The 15,720-nt window shown below is 35.8% G+C and overlaps 1 pseudogene; it reads right to left on the bottom strand.

Moving 5' to 3' along the window:
* Positions 1 to 8,068: 8,068 nt before the first annotated feature.
* LOC112662515 (peptidyl-prolyl cis-trans isomerase A-like) lies at positions 8,069 to 8,430 on the bottom strand (annotated as a pseudogene).
* Between the last annotated feature and the right edge of the window lie 7,290 nt (positions 8,431 to 15,720).

Below are 15,720 nucleotides of genomic sequence, written 5' to 3'. Positions count from 1 at the left end.
CAAAAAACTCTTAAACTCAACAATAAGAAAACATGCAATCCAATTTAAAAATGGTCCAAAGACCTTAACAGAAATTTCACCAAAGAAGAAATACAAATGACAAATAAGCACATGTGAAGACATGCTTTACATCATATGTCTTCAGGGAAATGCAACTTAAAATAACGAGATACCATTATATACCTACTAGAATACCCAAAACCTGGAACCCTAATTAAATAAAATATTGAGGATGTGGAACAAGAGGAGCTCGCATTCATTGCTGATGGAAAAGCAAACTGCTACAGACACTTTGGAAGACGGTTTGGTGGTTTCTTACAAAATTCAACATATTCTTACCATATCAGTCAAGCTCCTTGGCATTTTCTCAAAAGAGTTAAAAATATGACCACACAGAAACCAGCCCATGAATGTTTATAGCAGCTTCATTTATAATTGCCAAAACTTGGAAGCAACCAAGAATTCTTTCAGTAGGTGAATGGATAAATAAACTGTGCTGTGTCCAAATAATGGAATACTCTTCTACGCTAAAAGGAAATGAGCTATAAAACCATAAAAAGACTTGGAGGAACCTTAAATACATATTACTAAGTGAAAGAAGCCACCCTGGATAGACTAAAATACTACATATTGTATGATTCCAACTATATGACGTTCTGGAAAAGGCAAAGGTGTGGAGAAAGTAAAAAGATTAATGGTTGGGCAAAATGGGTAAAGAAAAGTGGGAAATATAGGCTAGCAGTTATAAAAAGAATAAGTCAGGCAATAAAAGGCACAACATAAGAAATATAGTCAATGATATTATAATAACAATGTATCAGGATAGAAGGTGCACACATGTGGTGAGCCTAGCATAATTGTATAAACTTGTCCAATCACTATGTTGTCCACTTGAAACTAATTTAATATTGTGTGTCAAAAACAAAACAAAACAAAATATTGTGTGTCAATTGTATTTAAACTAAATATATATATATATTTTTTTTTCAGTGGTTGCCAGGGGTTGGGGCAGAGAGAAGGGGTTCTTAGGGTAGTTGAAATACTCTGTATGATACTCTAATGATGATACATGGCATTATGCGTTTGACCAGGCCCAGGGAATGCACACCAACAGGAGTGAACTATAATGCAAAGTATGGTTTTTGGATGAATTTAATGTGTCAGTGTAGGTGACTCAATTTTAACAAATGTACCACTCTACTGAAAAATGTGACTGTTGGAGGAGTCTATGCATGTGTGGGGGCAGGGAGGATATGAAAACTTTCAGGAACTTCCCCTCAATTTTGCAGTGAATCTACAACTGCTTAAAAAAGTAGTCTTAAAAATTGTATATATTTAAATTGTATAATTTGGTGATGTGATGTAGATACACTTTGTGAAATAGTCACTACAATCAACCTAATTAACATACCTCTCACCTCAGATAGTTACCATCTTCCCTTCCCTCTCTTTCCCTCCCCTCCCCTCCTTTGTCTTCCCTTCCCCTCTTCTTCCCTCCCTTCTCTTTGCTTTTTTTGTGTGTGTGTGTGTGTGTGTGTGTAGTACGGGGTGAGAACACTTAAGATCTACCTTCCTAGCAAATTTCAGATACACAATGAAGTAGTATTAACCAAGGTCACATTGTTGCATATTAAGTCTCTGGAACTTACTCATCTTGCATAACAGAAATCTTGTTTCCCTTTGACCCACATACCCTCATTTCCCCTTCCTTTCAGCTGGTGGCAGCCATTATACTCTCTGCTTCAATATAGGTGAGATCATGCCGTATTTGTCTTTCTGCATCTGACTTATTTCACTTAGCACAACCTCCTCCAGGTTCAACCACATTGTCACACATGGCACAATTTCCTTATTTTTAAGGCTGAACACATTCCATTGTATGTATATGTCACATTTGCTTTATCCATTCATCTGCTGATGGACACTGGAGTTATTCCTATATCTTGGCTACTGTGAACAATGCTGAAATAAACACAGAAGTGCAAGTATCTCTTCAAGATTCTGCTTTCATTTCCTTTGAATATATCCCCATTAAGGGGATGCTGGATCATAACGCAATTCTATTTTTAATGTTTTGAGGAACTTATATATTATTTTCCACAGTGGATCAACTACTTTTTTTTTTCCTCACCCAGAAATGTTTTTGTCTTCTTCACCCTCCTCGCCTACTGCTTTCTGGACTCCAGATACATGTACTTTAAACCACTAGATAAGGATCCCTGGGTGGCGCAGCGGTTTAGCGCCTGCCTTTGGCCCAGGGCGCGATCCTGGAGGCCCGGGATCGAATCCCACGTCGGGCTTCCGGTGCATGGAGCCTGCTTCTTTCTGTCTGTGTCTCTGCCTCTCTCTCTCTCTCTCTCTCTGTGACTATCATAAATAAATAAAAATTTAAAAAAAATAAAAATAAAAAAAATAAACCACTAGATACTATTTGTAAGTCACTGTGACTCAATTTTTTGTTCAGCATTTTTTCTGTTTCTTTTCAGTTAGTTTCTACCAAAATGCTCATTGATTATTATCCTACAGTGATTGGATTTCTATAATTCCATACAGTCAGTTTTACCTTTTAGATATTGTATTTTTCTTTTCTTTTTGTTTAAGATTTTATTTATTTATTCATGACAGACACAGAGAGAAAGAGAGAGGCAGAGACACAGGCAGAAGGAGAAGCAGGCTCCATGCAGGGAGCCTGACTTGGGACTCGATCCCAGGTCTCCAGGATCATATCCCAGGCTGAAGGCAGCGCCAAACCGCTGGGCCATCGGGGCTGCCCTAGATATTGTATTTCTCATCTCTAGAAGTTCTTTTAGGGTTAATTTATAATTCCATTGCTCTGCATATTTTGTTCATATGTACTTTTTCCTTAAATAGCAGCCCATTGTTTTAAGAGTTACTTTAATCTCTAGCTATTATTTCAGTCCTCTGTGTGTGTGTGTGTTGACTAATTTTTCTCCTGGGTGTTCATTACGTTTTCTTGCTTCTTTGATCTTGGAAATTTTGAATTTTATATTTTTGTGTGTCTGGATTTTGTTATCTTTCTTAAAAGAGAACTGGAGCTTGTGTTGGCAGGCAGCTAAGTTACTTTGGTTTAATTTTATCTCTTGGAGGCTGGTTTTTAAGCTATATAATATTATGTGTAGAGTAGCCTTCACTGTAGGAGGAGTTAGCCTAAACACTAAGGTAAGGCTTTTGGTCGCTATGGTCTCTAAGAGTCCCAAGGGATCTTTGACAACTGTACTCTCTGGTTGATTGAAATTTAAACAGTTCCCAGAACTGTGGTTGCTCCGGAAATCATTTAGTTCCCAGTTCTCCATCACTCCTGCTCCGAGTGTGGTTTTCTCCCTATGCATATACTTTTGTGTATTCAGCAAAGACTTGAAAGGACTCCTGAGACTTTTTATTGAATACTCCATCTTTTCCATATCCCACCATGCAATTCCCAGATGCCTCAGTTACTTGATTCATTAAAATTATTATGCCTTATTTGGTTCTCCCCTTTCTGCTTACACAGCCCAGAAACTGAATACAGAGAGAAAGCTAGAGCAATTGAATAGTTCATCTTATTTGCTTCCTTTTTTGTTTTTGTTTTTTGTTTGTTTGCTTGTTTCTGCTACAGGGGACTTCTACTCCCTGATACATCATCATGCCCAGGATCAAAATTTCATTTATCTCTCTATGCATCTATTATCCATCCATTATCTATCATCATCATCATCTGATATTTATCAATTTTATACACAATGATTTCTCTTACATGTTCATCAGAATTCATTAAACATTCTCTCTCTTCTTTTCCTTCTGCTAGGTAAACTGAAGAAATATAGATCCTCAGTATAATCATCTGACCTTTTCCTTATCTGAGCTTTTTTCTTTGCTACTTAATTTAAGGTATTTATTTTAAGAATGTTTTTAGTTTTATTTTTGTGCTTTTTAAAAACTAGTTGCTCTCCGTTATGGTTTCCCTCTCATTTTTTTTTGATTTAGCACTCTGCATGCTGACTTTTTGTTACTAAAGTGTTTATGATATAATATGCTTATAATATTTCTACTGGTAAATCTTTTTTGTAAGAGAGATTTGAGGATATAATTGAGTCTGCAGTTCATATTAACAATCACTATGTTAGTGTAGTCAAGCTTGAAAGCTTTGACATTTAACATTATTTTGATAAGAAAGTCATTTTTTTCTGATGCTTATACAGATGAAATAAAAATTACCATCTTCTTATAGTTTTCCTACCAATGCATAATAGTTAAATTATATTAAGGAAAGATAAAAATAAATTAAGAAGGTTTTTTTTTCCTTCAGTAAAACATTTGATTGCATGATTTGATTGATAAAATGAGAATAAATTGCTTTCTTTTGTACTCTTCAGAAATTGGTAATCATTAGATGATTAGCTGACAGCTTTCCATTTGAAGTGTGCTGATTAGCTTGTTTTACCTTAATAACCCTATGATAGTGACCACCTTATCTTGCCCTTTAATTTTAAAATTAATGAAGTAATCTTTTATCGTAGTCTTTTCCACTGTTCTGCCCAATTACTTTAGTGCTGAATGGTACTTTGCATTTTTGCTGGTCCATTAGCCTCATATCATGCTCTTTCTCAACTTCCATATTCAAATATAGGATAATTAAATGCTGTCTTTTAGCATCTTATAACCTTGACACATAAATTCTCTTTTCCTCAGTGGTTCAAATTAGTGGATAAATGGCAAGCTACTCGAAATTGTAATGAGACATTACTATTTATAAAATGTTAATGTACAGTAAATGCTAAATAAGAATCAATAGTATGTGGCTATTATCCATGTAACTGAAGGATATGGGATATGAAGTGAATATTAAACTTTTAAATTAGCACATATACATATATACACATATGTACTTAAGATAAATGCTTTAGAAACAAAAACTTTGTTAGTTTTTTTGTTGTTCCCAAAACCTTGTGATTTTATATATATATATATATATATATATATATATATATATATATATATATTACATAGGGCACATGGCAAGGAGAATCTTATTAATGTTAGAAGAGTGGGTCAGTATAAGTGTTTCTGAAGAAGTGGGATATGCATTATAATTTGAACTGTGAATAGAACTTAATCAAGGTAAAATATTTAAGGAAGGAAAAAAAGAGTATCTGTAGAGATCTTGAGAGGAATGCCTGGGTGGCTCAGTGGTTGAGCGTCTGCCTTTGGTTCAGGGCGTGATCCTGGAGTTCCGGGATTGAGTCCTTCATCAGGCTCCTGCGGGGAGTCTGCTTCTCCCTCTGCCAATGTCTCTGCCTTCTCTCTGTGTCTCTCATGAATAAATAAATAAAATCTTTTTAAAAAGAAAAAAAAAAGAGATCTTGAGAGGAGAGGTACATTTAAAAACATGAGAGACAGCCAGTGTAGCTTGGATAGAGATTATGCAAGATGATGTTGGAGAAGACTTCTAGGGGGTTTTATAAATACAGAATGACAAAATAAAGGGAATGTGAAATTTTTGTGTATTTATTTAATCATTCATTTAACATCTGCAGGACAGTTACTATGTTTTGTATTGTGGCAGTAATAAATAAATAAAGCATGGTCCATTACTTCAAAGAAATCATGAACCTAGTTGAAAAGGCACAAACAGCATGGATATGAGCAAGAAAGTCAGTCTAAAGGACAAGTATTATATCAGCCTCATTGGTAAAGATCTTTATATACCATTTCCGATGTAAGCACAAATTTGATTGAAGTATATTCAGAGATGCAACTTCTAGAATGGTGGAGTAAGGATCTCTCAAAATCTGCTCCCTATAAAAATAATCAACCTTGCACGTATCATCAAATTCACCTTTTTCTGAAATCTTAAAATTAATGGAAAGCTTCAAGAAATGCAATGAGTATTTATTTTTAAAAAGAAAGAAAAAGCAAAATCTCTGCAAGAACAAGTCTTTTACCTTGCCCTGGCCATATCTTCCCCCACCCCCAGCTCTGTGGTAACCTTGAAAGCCAACATTCTCTGCAACCACAGAAACTAGGAAAACCAGGAACCTGGTAGCCATTGGAGGAGGCAGGACAGATATATTTGGGGGTCACCGAAAGCATCATCCCAGAGAATTATCACTATTTGAATTGTCTGAAAATTTTCTGGAACCTCAATTGTTCGGGTTTGTTTCTATTAAGCCTGATTGAGAACTTTCTCTGTATGAATAGCCTTACCTACAGAGCATTTGTAAAAAATAATCAGCAGCAACTGTTTAAGATCCCAGCTGCCTGAGGTGGCATTATCAACTGGAGTTAACAAAGGCTAAAAAAAGAAATTCCAAGAGGAAAAAAATTGAGGAATCAAATGGTCATAGAGACCTTTGAAAACTCTTACATATATCTGGAAACCTAGAAGGACATGAACATACCTATGAAAGATCTAAAAAGTCCCTAACTCTTACCTCTGGCTGATTTTGAGGCTCTGTACAAGCAGAAGATGATGCCTAAGGCAGCCTGTAGAATGTTAAAGTTTAAATGAACAAACACTCTGTGCCTTTCAGCAAAGGTTGGGAGACTTATGAGTTCAAAGAATATAAGAATATATCAGTGAACTTATTCGATGACCAAGATAATCAAGCATGGAATCCAGTGCCCAATAGGACAGAGAATTTAGACTTTGCAGAATTAGTTCAGGAAAGTCACTAACAAGCCAACAAACAGCAGCAACAACAAATCCTGATGGGTGGGAAGGACTCTGGTTTCTAGAGCTGCCAATATATATTATTTAAAACTTGAACATAGGTCAATTGAGATGGTCTTCAACCGAGGATCCAAAAGAAGAAAAAAAAGGATATATACATGAAGCTTTACAGACTTGCAGGACACTATCAAGCATAAAAATATGTATACAGGGACAAGAAGAAGAAGAAGAAGAAGAAGAAGAAGAAGAAGAAGAAGAAGAAGAAGAGGAGGAGGAGGAGGAGGAGGGAGAATGAGGAGGAGGGAGAATGAGGAGGAGGGAGAATGAGGAGGAGGGAGAATGAGGAGGAGGAGGGAGAGGAGAGGGAGGAGGGAGAAGAAGGGGAAGAGGGGGAGGAGAGGGGAGAAGGAGGAAGAAGAAGGGGAAGGAGAGAAACAGGAGCAATATTTGAAGACATGATGGCCAAAGTTTGCTAGATTTGATGAAAAATATTAGTCTGCATATTCATGAAGCTTAAAAAACTCCAAGCAGGAAAGCTCAAAGAAATTCACACCAACACATAGTCAAATTATCTAAAGCCAAAGACAGAAGGAGAATTTTGCAACCAAAAAGAAAGAAGCAATTCACAAAATCTGTGTAACTTTTTCCATTTTCAATGAGAGATTTTATATGTTTCTCTAAAAATATGTCAAGTGGTATAAAGTTCCTTGAAATTCTCATTAAAGTACTAGACACAAAGGATTTGAAGACTAATAATTTAGGATACAAGCAAGTCATGATTAATTCTGCTTGAGTGGGAAAAGAAAACAACTGTGTGAAGGATATTTTTAATCATTATTAATTGAAAAGTAATATATGAATACAGTAAAATAATATATGAAATGTTTCCATCTTACCTCAGATTCAAGTACTGTTAATGCTTTCTTTAGTATTCTACATAAAAAAAATGTAGATACGTACTTAAAAAAAAAATTTACATGGGGCACCTGAGAGGTTCAATCAATTAAATGTCTGCCTTCAGCTCAGGTCATGGTCTCAGGGGCCTGGGATTGAGGCTTGTTTCTTGCTCCACTGGTCGGGGGTGGGGGGTAGGGGTGGTCTGCTTCTCCCTTTCCCTCTGTTCCTTCTCCCCTCTTGCTTCTGCTCTCTTTCTCTCAAATTAAACGATTAAATAAATATTAGCATAATTTACATTTTTTGTTGTTTTTTGTTTCATAATCATAAACAACTCTGCAATCCAGTTAAACTTGGAGGAAAGCAAGGAAAATATGGAAATCATAGAACTGCAGCCAGAGCATAAGATTACAGGCTATTTTCAGCAGATGGAGGTAGAGTGGTGCTCTCCTGAGCTACAGAAGGAATGGTCTGGTAGTTAAGATAAAACACAAGTCAAATTTATTAGATTTTTCCACAGTCAGCAATGGTGATCTACTTGCTGGTCTTGCCATTTTTGGACCCAAAGTGCTCCATGGCTTCCACAATATTCATACTCTCTTTCACCTTGCCAAAGACCACATGTTTGCCACCCAACCACTCAGGCTTGGCGGTGCAGATGAAAAAATGGGAACCATTTGTGTTAGGTCCAGGATTTGCCATGGACAATATGCCAGGATCCATATGCTTCAGGATGAAATTCTCATCATCAAATTTCTCTCCACAGATGGACTTGCTGCAGTGCCATTATGGATTGTGAAGTCACCACTCTGGCACATAAATCCTGGAATAATCCTGTGAAAGCAGGAACCTTTGTAACCAATCCCTTCTCCCCAGTGCACAAAACCCAAACATTTTCTGTTGTCTGAGGAACATTGTCTGCAAATAGCTCAAAGGAGATGCGGCTCAAGGGCTTTCCATCTATCAGGATGTGGAGGAACATGGTGGGGGGTGACCATGGCTGGGCAGGTATCTGCAAGCCATAATTTGCTCTAAAAAAAAAAAAAAAAAAGATTTCATTTATTATTCATGCGAGACACAGAAAGAGAGAGAGAGAGAGAGAGAGTCAGAGACACAGGCAGAGGGAGAAGCAGGCTCTATGCGGGGAGCCTGATGTGGGACTCGATCCTGGGACTCCAGGATCATGCCCTGGGCTGAAGGCAGGCGCTAAACCGATGAGCCACCTGGGCTGCCCCCATAATTTGCTTTTTATGACATAATCTGCTTATCTCCCTTATCATTACTTACATACGTTCCTGCCTCTAATTCTTTACAACTCCATAATGTTTTATCGTAATATGCCAAACTACTTAGATCGTTTTCAGTATTTGACTATGAAAATTAGATTTAAGATTAACCTTCAAGGTAGTAGTTTTCTAGATGGCCTTCATGTAAAAGGCATCAAAGACAGAAGAAACAATCATGTGTGAGACAGGAAAATGTGAAACAATGAAGTGCATTGCAAAGAGTGAATGTAGAATGCTGCACCTGACTCCCCACACGTTGGACGTGGTAGTACAACATGAGGATGTGCTGAGAGGCAGCCCTTCTGGTTAAACTGTATGTGTTACTTTCCTCTTAAAGATATACACAAGAGCCAACAAATCAGGTGACAAGCAAGCCAAATTCCTCCCATCTTTCTAAAACATAGGTTCTGTAAACAAAACATTTTAATAAGCTTATTTTGGGTACTTATAAAGTCTGCAAAAGTTTGTGCAAATAAAAAAATAGTATCCTCTAGAAATCATGCAAATTGAAAGCAACTTTGTACCAGCATTGATACATTTTAAGTAATCACAAATTAATGAATGTGGTCCTTGTTATAAGACTACAACAGATTATTGTCTAAAATATTTTGTAATTGTACAGGTAATGTTAAAACTACTTATCTTAGAAATAAACTGAGTATCAAAAAGAGGAAACCAAAATTTTATTGGAACTCTAGGGGCATGGAATTACTCACCAAAATAGAATCAAAAATTTTTAGAACAACAAATACATATAAATTAAGAACTGTTAGAACTGTGTAATATACACCATTGAATGCTAGATTTTGTGGCTAGAATTATATACATGTAATTGAGCTACATCAAGCACTTCGAGAAGTCACTGAAAATGCTCCCTTCCTCAGATGTTAGATACAAACACAACAGTAGCAGCATTGCCAGACAACATCATGGCAGGAACCTTATTTTAAAATCTTCATACTACACAAACATCTTGTTAAAATATGTATTAGAGCAGCTTCTACAAGCCCATCTGTATAGTAATGCAGGATTGGAGAATTTCTTCTTTGCCTACACAAACTGAAGTGATTGGCAGGATGCTTCTCCCTGCCCTCACACAACACTCCAGTCCTTGTAGTTCCCAGGGGACCATAGCATCATGAAATTTTAAACCATAGGAATATGAATCCTAAAACCCTCATATGATAGATAAAGAAATGATTCTTAAGAAGATTAGGCTACTCACCTAAGGGTCATACAACGAGTTGACATCAAATTTGAGGCTACGATCCAAGACCCATCCACAATTGAGACCTCTGGAAAACAGTAATTCTGTTACTTTTATTAAAAATTACATAAACCACATGGATTTCCCAATACATCTAAAATGTGGATAAATAATATACTTGTATACTCCGAATACATCAGTATTTAATCTTAGGCACTGGATGCTTTAAGCTGCATAGATAGTAGCTTCTTCGAGCAGTAGATACATAAATAAACAGCCTAGAAGGAATCCTCTACCTGCTTTTCAGAAAGTGAGTATTTATGTATTTTAAGGGAAGGGAGGGCAGGAATTAACTCAACTGTATGTGGTACTAGGATTGTTCAAATAATGAAAAACCAGTTTGTGAGTCACAGCTCTAAACTCCTGAGTAATCTGCCCCCAGAGTGTATGGGGGGCAGGGGAACTAGAACATCACACAATAAACAAGTGGTCTCTTTAGATTAATGTACTCAAAGGAAATGAGTATAAACAGGGACCACTCTCTAAAGCGATGAGGGATGAGGAGTTCTGCATGTGTGGCTGGAGGGAAGTAGGTAAGGGTCATAGTAACAGGGAAGAGGCAGTGTGTACTGGTGTTCTCAAAATACTAAGGTATTGAAGACTCAGAACTACAGGGATGTTGCAGACACAGTAAGAAGACATTTTACAAAGCATGGAGCAGAAGATCCCTACCTGTAAGGGATGGAGAAGGCCAGTACCTCTCTGGTGCATCTTTCCTCGCAGAAGAACGTCATGGATGGATAGCTGCATATGTCTGGGAAAGAGGAGAGAGCAGGAGGGACATAGTAGATTTTCCTGGTAATCACTGTGCCACTGTGGAGACTGTACCTTTGAGACAATCAACTGATTTTGTCTGAGGACAAGTCCCAACACAGATTTTCAAAATCTCTCATGTTTCATAATATCCTAGCATAGCTACATTCTATAATGAAAAGAAAATCATGCACAGAATTTAATAAGAAAATTTGACTTGAAATAATATCTAGTTTCTCAAGGCACAAGACAGACCTGTATTTCTTATTGACGTAGAAAATTGCCATTTTCTCTAAATCAGATGAGAGAATATTTATTCATAGGTCATATGTGTTTTATAAAGAATTTCTATATTATTTAATGGCAACTCTCATAGAAGACGTAAAAAACTGTTCTTATAGACAGTTATAGTGCCATGGGCATTAACTACATATATAATTAATCTTATATTTATTTTTTTCTGTATTTTGTAAATTTGATATACTTCCATTTATGAGCAGTGGTGATAGATAAAATTAATTTTTATGACTATAAAAAGTTGTCTATTTCCTCTAGGCTAATGAACTCCAGGATCCCCTGATACCTTAAAAATATATATATAAATTTATATATTTATATTTATATTTATATATAAATATTTATGTATATATTTATATATATATTTCCAGACAAATATATACACAATCAGACAGATAAGTGCATATGATGCTAAAGAAAGTACAAAAATGTATAAAAAGGATGCAGGCCCTATAAATTCAGATAAGCATTTTAATATATTATCATGGGGGAAACTAATGGGAAGTTAACTATTTTTTTCTGATATTACTCTCTTATGGCTACAACATGCTGCCAGCACCACCTCCTTTTTCTAGGGGAAGGAACTTCCCAGGGCAAGTTAGAATACTACATTATACACAATCTGATATTTGGTTCTCTCCTGTGTAGCATTTTGTCTTCTGTTTGAATTCTAGGTCAAGGCAGACTTGTTAAAGGATTTCTTTAACCCTGAATCAGAAGGAATCAATAATAAAGTTGCTGTACCTTTCGAAGGTGTTAAATACACACAGCACATTAGTCTTTTAGGCTTTTCTAGGAGGCAGAAATCACAGTAAAATTGACAATTGCAATTTTCCAGCTAAGATAAATTCCAAAAACATGTTGTTGTTTTTTTTTTTTTCAAAATAAAAAGAATTGCATTCTTAATTTTCAGAAGCAAACTGTTACAACTCAGATTTTAAGAGGGCACAATACGTAGCAAAACTTGCTTATGAATATTGTCCTGAAATTACTTTGAAAAACAGTAAAGCAAGTCAAACTTAGGATCAAACAGTATAGCAAATCAATCTTGACCACTTGTTAGGAAAATGTTTTATAGCAAAATAGTTTATCTGTAATTTCCTGGTAATGAAGAGATTCTTATTAATATATCTGACTTTCTTTTTTAAGATTTTCAATTTATTTATTTATTTGTGAGAGACACAGAGAGAGGAGGCAAAGACATAAGCAGAGGGAGAAGCAGGCTCCCTCTGGGGAGCCTAATGCAGGACTTGACCCCAGGACCCAGGATCATGGGGGTGATCTGAAGGCAGATGCCCAACCACTGAGCCACCCAGGTGCCCTCTAATATATCTGATTGAAAAAAAAAAATCTTCCATTTCCTCTCAACTTTTGTCAAAGTTGAGTAAATAGATGTAATAGCCAAAGGCATAAGTAATAATAGGAAGGAATGACTCAAGAGTAAAATCAGTCCCTGAGGGGAAATGCTTTTCCCTTCAACCATCCGCTTTCCCACTATTAATTTTGATGTGTTTCCATATAGGAAACAAATGCACTGGTCAGAAACCTTTCCTCTAACAAGAAGAATTAGAAATGAACATTTTGAGAAAGTATTTCACAGAGGATATGTTTTTGTATGAAGAAAATGCCATCCAGAGATGAATGTTCGAGATGTTGTCAAATGTTTGAGATAAAGTGTCAAACCCATTTTCCAAGGTAACAATTTTTCAAACGAAGGCTAAAGAAAGCCGATAAAATGAAGGGCTGAACAAAATTATGTCTACTGTTGTAACCAGCTATTAGCAAATAGCTTAATTAAAGAAGCCTGGTTAAGATTCTTTTTAAGCAGATTTTCTATATGGTCATAGAGGGCTGGTTACATGAATGTGCTTTGAAAACAGACAGACTGAAATTTGTTTTCCAGCCCAATCATCTACTAGCTTTATGGCTTGATCAGATTAATAGCCTTTTATTTTACCGAAGTTACTTTTGAGCCCTTTCAAATATCAAATTGAGAGGTTACTAATGCAGAGGTTTTGTTCAAAAACCCCTGTGTCTTGGTGATCTGTCTTGGTTTATTTTTAGATGCTCCTACTAGAACATGATGTAAGAGGTGAGGAAGACAGAGAGGAATTGTTCTCCCTGAAATGGGATGTAAGAAATTAATAGCAGGTGCTCTGGCATATGAACAAACAGCCCCTGGAGGCTCAGTGTGAAACAGCCTTTTTACAAAAAGACTAACTTACCCGTTATTGAATTCTTCCTAGGGAGTTAACAAATTTTCACTCCACAGGTTTTCTCTTGTTCATGTTGCTGTTATTTTCTTATCTATTTTTAATTTATTTTCTTATGATAAAATTGAGAGAATTGAGCGTCCTCTCGCTCAGTAGTAGCTCCTGTAGTGAAGTGAAGAGCTTTCTGCAGCCCTAAACATCAAATGCTCTCTCACTATGACATTGTTTATTACTAGATAAAAGTTTGCAGATTATCTCTCCCTAACACTACACAGAGGACCACTGCTTATCCTTATCCCATCCCATTCTTATTCTATGACCATACAAATTGCATCCTTTTTAAATGGAAATATTGAAGTATACATTAACATCCCCCAGTCATTTTGCAAGTAGTCAGCTTCCTAACTCTATTGTATCTTTAAAGCATAGTTATTAGATGCTATTTATTAAAGGCAGCTATCCTTCAACTTCATGAGCAATTATTACGTAGGATAAATAACATGTTGAAACACATTCTTAGCATTTCTGTGGAGGTTTCTCAATGGAGACATGTACTTATATTTCCTCCTATGCCTTAACTGCTGCTGCTAGTGATGTTGCCAGAATCCTAGAGAAAAATAAACATAATGTTTCAATTATTATCATTAATGCTTCAATTGGTTAATGTTGCAATTATATGCCACCAGTTGAAATGTTGCTAATCACCATGGTTTATGGATTCTTTTTTAAAATAAGTAGGAGCACAATGTAATACACTTTTCATTATTCAAGCATACTCCAAGTGCAGTAGCCAATCCAAATAGAAGCATTTTTTGAATTTGGGGAGGAGCTTAAATCTTAGCAATTTTATTTGTCTAATCAAGAGCAATTAGCTATTCAGTTCTTTGCTTTAAGGAATTCAGGCACTTTTATTTAAAAAAAAAGAAGTAAGGAAAAAAGAAAGAAAGAAAGAAAGAAAGAAAGAAAGAAAGAAAGAAAGAAAGAAAGAAAGAAAAAGAAAGAAAAAGAAAGAAAGAAAGAAAGGAAAGAAGAAAGAAAGAAAGAAAGAAAGAAAGAAAGAAAGAAAGAGAAGAAGAAGAAGAAAGAAAGAAAGAAAGAAAGAAAGAGAAAGAAAGAAAGAAAGAAAGAAAGAAAGAAGAAGAAAGAAGAAAGAAAAAGAGAAAGAAGAAAAAGAAAGAGAAAGAAAGAAGAAAGAAAGAAAGAAAGAAAGAAAGAAAGAAAGAAAGAAAGAAGAAAGAAAAAGAGAAAGAAGAAAAAGAAAGAGAAAGAAAGAAGAAAGAAAGAAAGAAAGAAAGAAAGAAAGAAAGAAAGAAAGAAAAAGAGAAAGAAGAAAAAGAAAGAAAGAAAGAAGAAAGAAAGAAAGAAAGAAAGAAAGAAAGAAAGAAAAAAGAGAAAGAAAGAAAGAAAGAAAGAAAGAAAGAAAGAAAGAAAGAAAGAAAGAAAGAAAGAAGAGAAAGAAAGAAAAACTGGTTGTTTGGTTTTCTGATCCTATTTCATAGACTGGATTTTTGTAACCACTTCAGTGTTTCTTCATTTTGTTGTATTTGTTCAGCCTGAACAAAATACACATGAATGAGTATGAAACTTTCAGAAATTGAGAAAATTACATTGAAATATTGTTTTTGAAACATAATTTTGATAAAATAGGGCTAGTGAGTCATTCTAAATTAGATGTCCATATGGCAGTAGGGACTTCAGTATGGGAAGCTTTATTTTAATAAGAGATAATTAACAATGCTGCCAGGACAACTCTGTTTAGATGGTTGGTTTTATAATTTACCTCTTTATTTGATATTTTAATCTGAATGTTCTGTTATAAAATATGTTAAATAATATAATTCTATTATTGTAATCAAAAGGTGGTTTTAAAGAAGTCTTTGCAAATCTTTTTTTAGTCTGTAACAATGTCACTACAAAATTGTATTGACACCTGGGTGGCTCAGCGGTTGAGTGTCTGCCTTTGGCTGAGGGCATGATCCTGGGGTTCAGAGTTGAGTCCCACGTCGGGCTCCTTGCAGGAAGGATGCTTCTCCCTCTGCCTGTGTCTTTGCCTCTCTCTCTCTCTCTTTGTGTGTCTCTCATGAATTAAAAAAAAAAAAATTCTTGGGGATCCCTGGATGGCTCAGAGGTTTAGCGCCGCCTTAGGCCCAGGGCATGGTCCTGGAGTCCCGCGTGGGGCCCCCTGCATGGGGCCCCCTGCATGGGGCCTGCTTCTCTCTCTGCCTGTGTCTCTACCTCTCTGTGTGTGTGTCTCTCATGAATAAATAAAATAAAATCTTAAAAAAAAAATCCTTAGGAACTATTATAGAAATTTCAGAGTAATTTTATGTTTACAGAATC

Source organism: Canis lupus, chromosome 13, assembly GCF_003254725.2.
Source record: "Canis lupus dingo isolate Sandy chromosome 13, ASM325472v2, whole genome shotgun sequence".
NCBI classification, from domain to species: Eukaryota; Metazoa; Chordata; class Mammalia; order Carnivora; family Canidae; genus Canis; species Canis lupus.
Note: the sequence above shows the minus strand (reverse complement) of the source record. Positions and strands in the feature narration are given on the sequence as shown.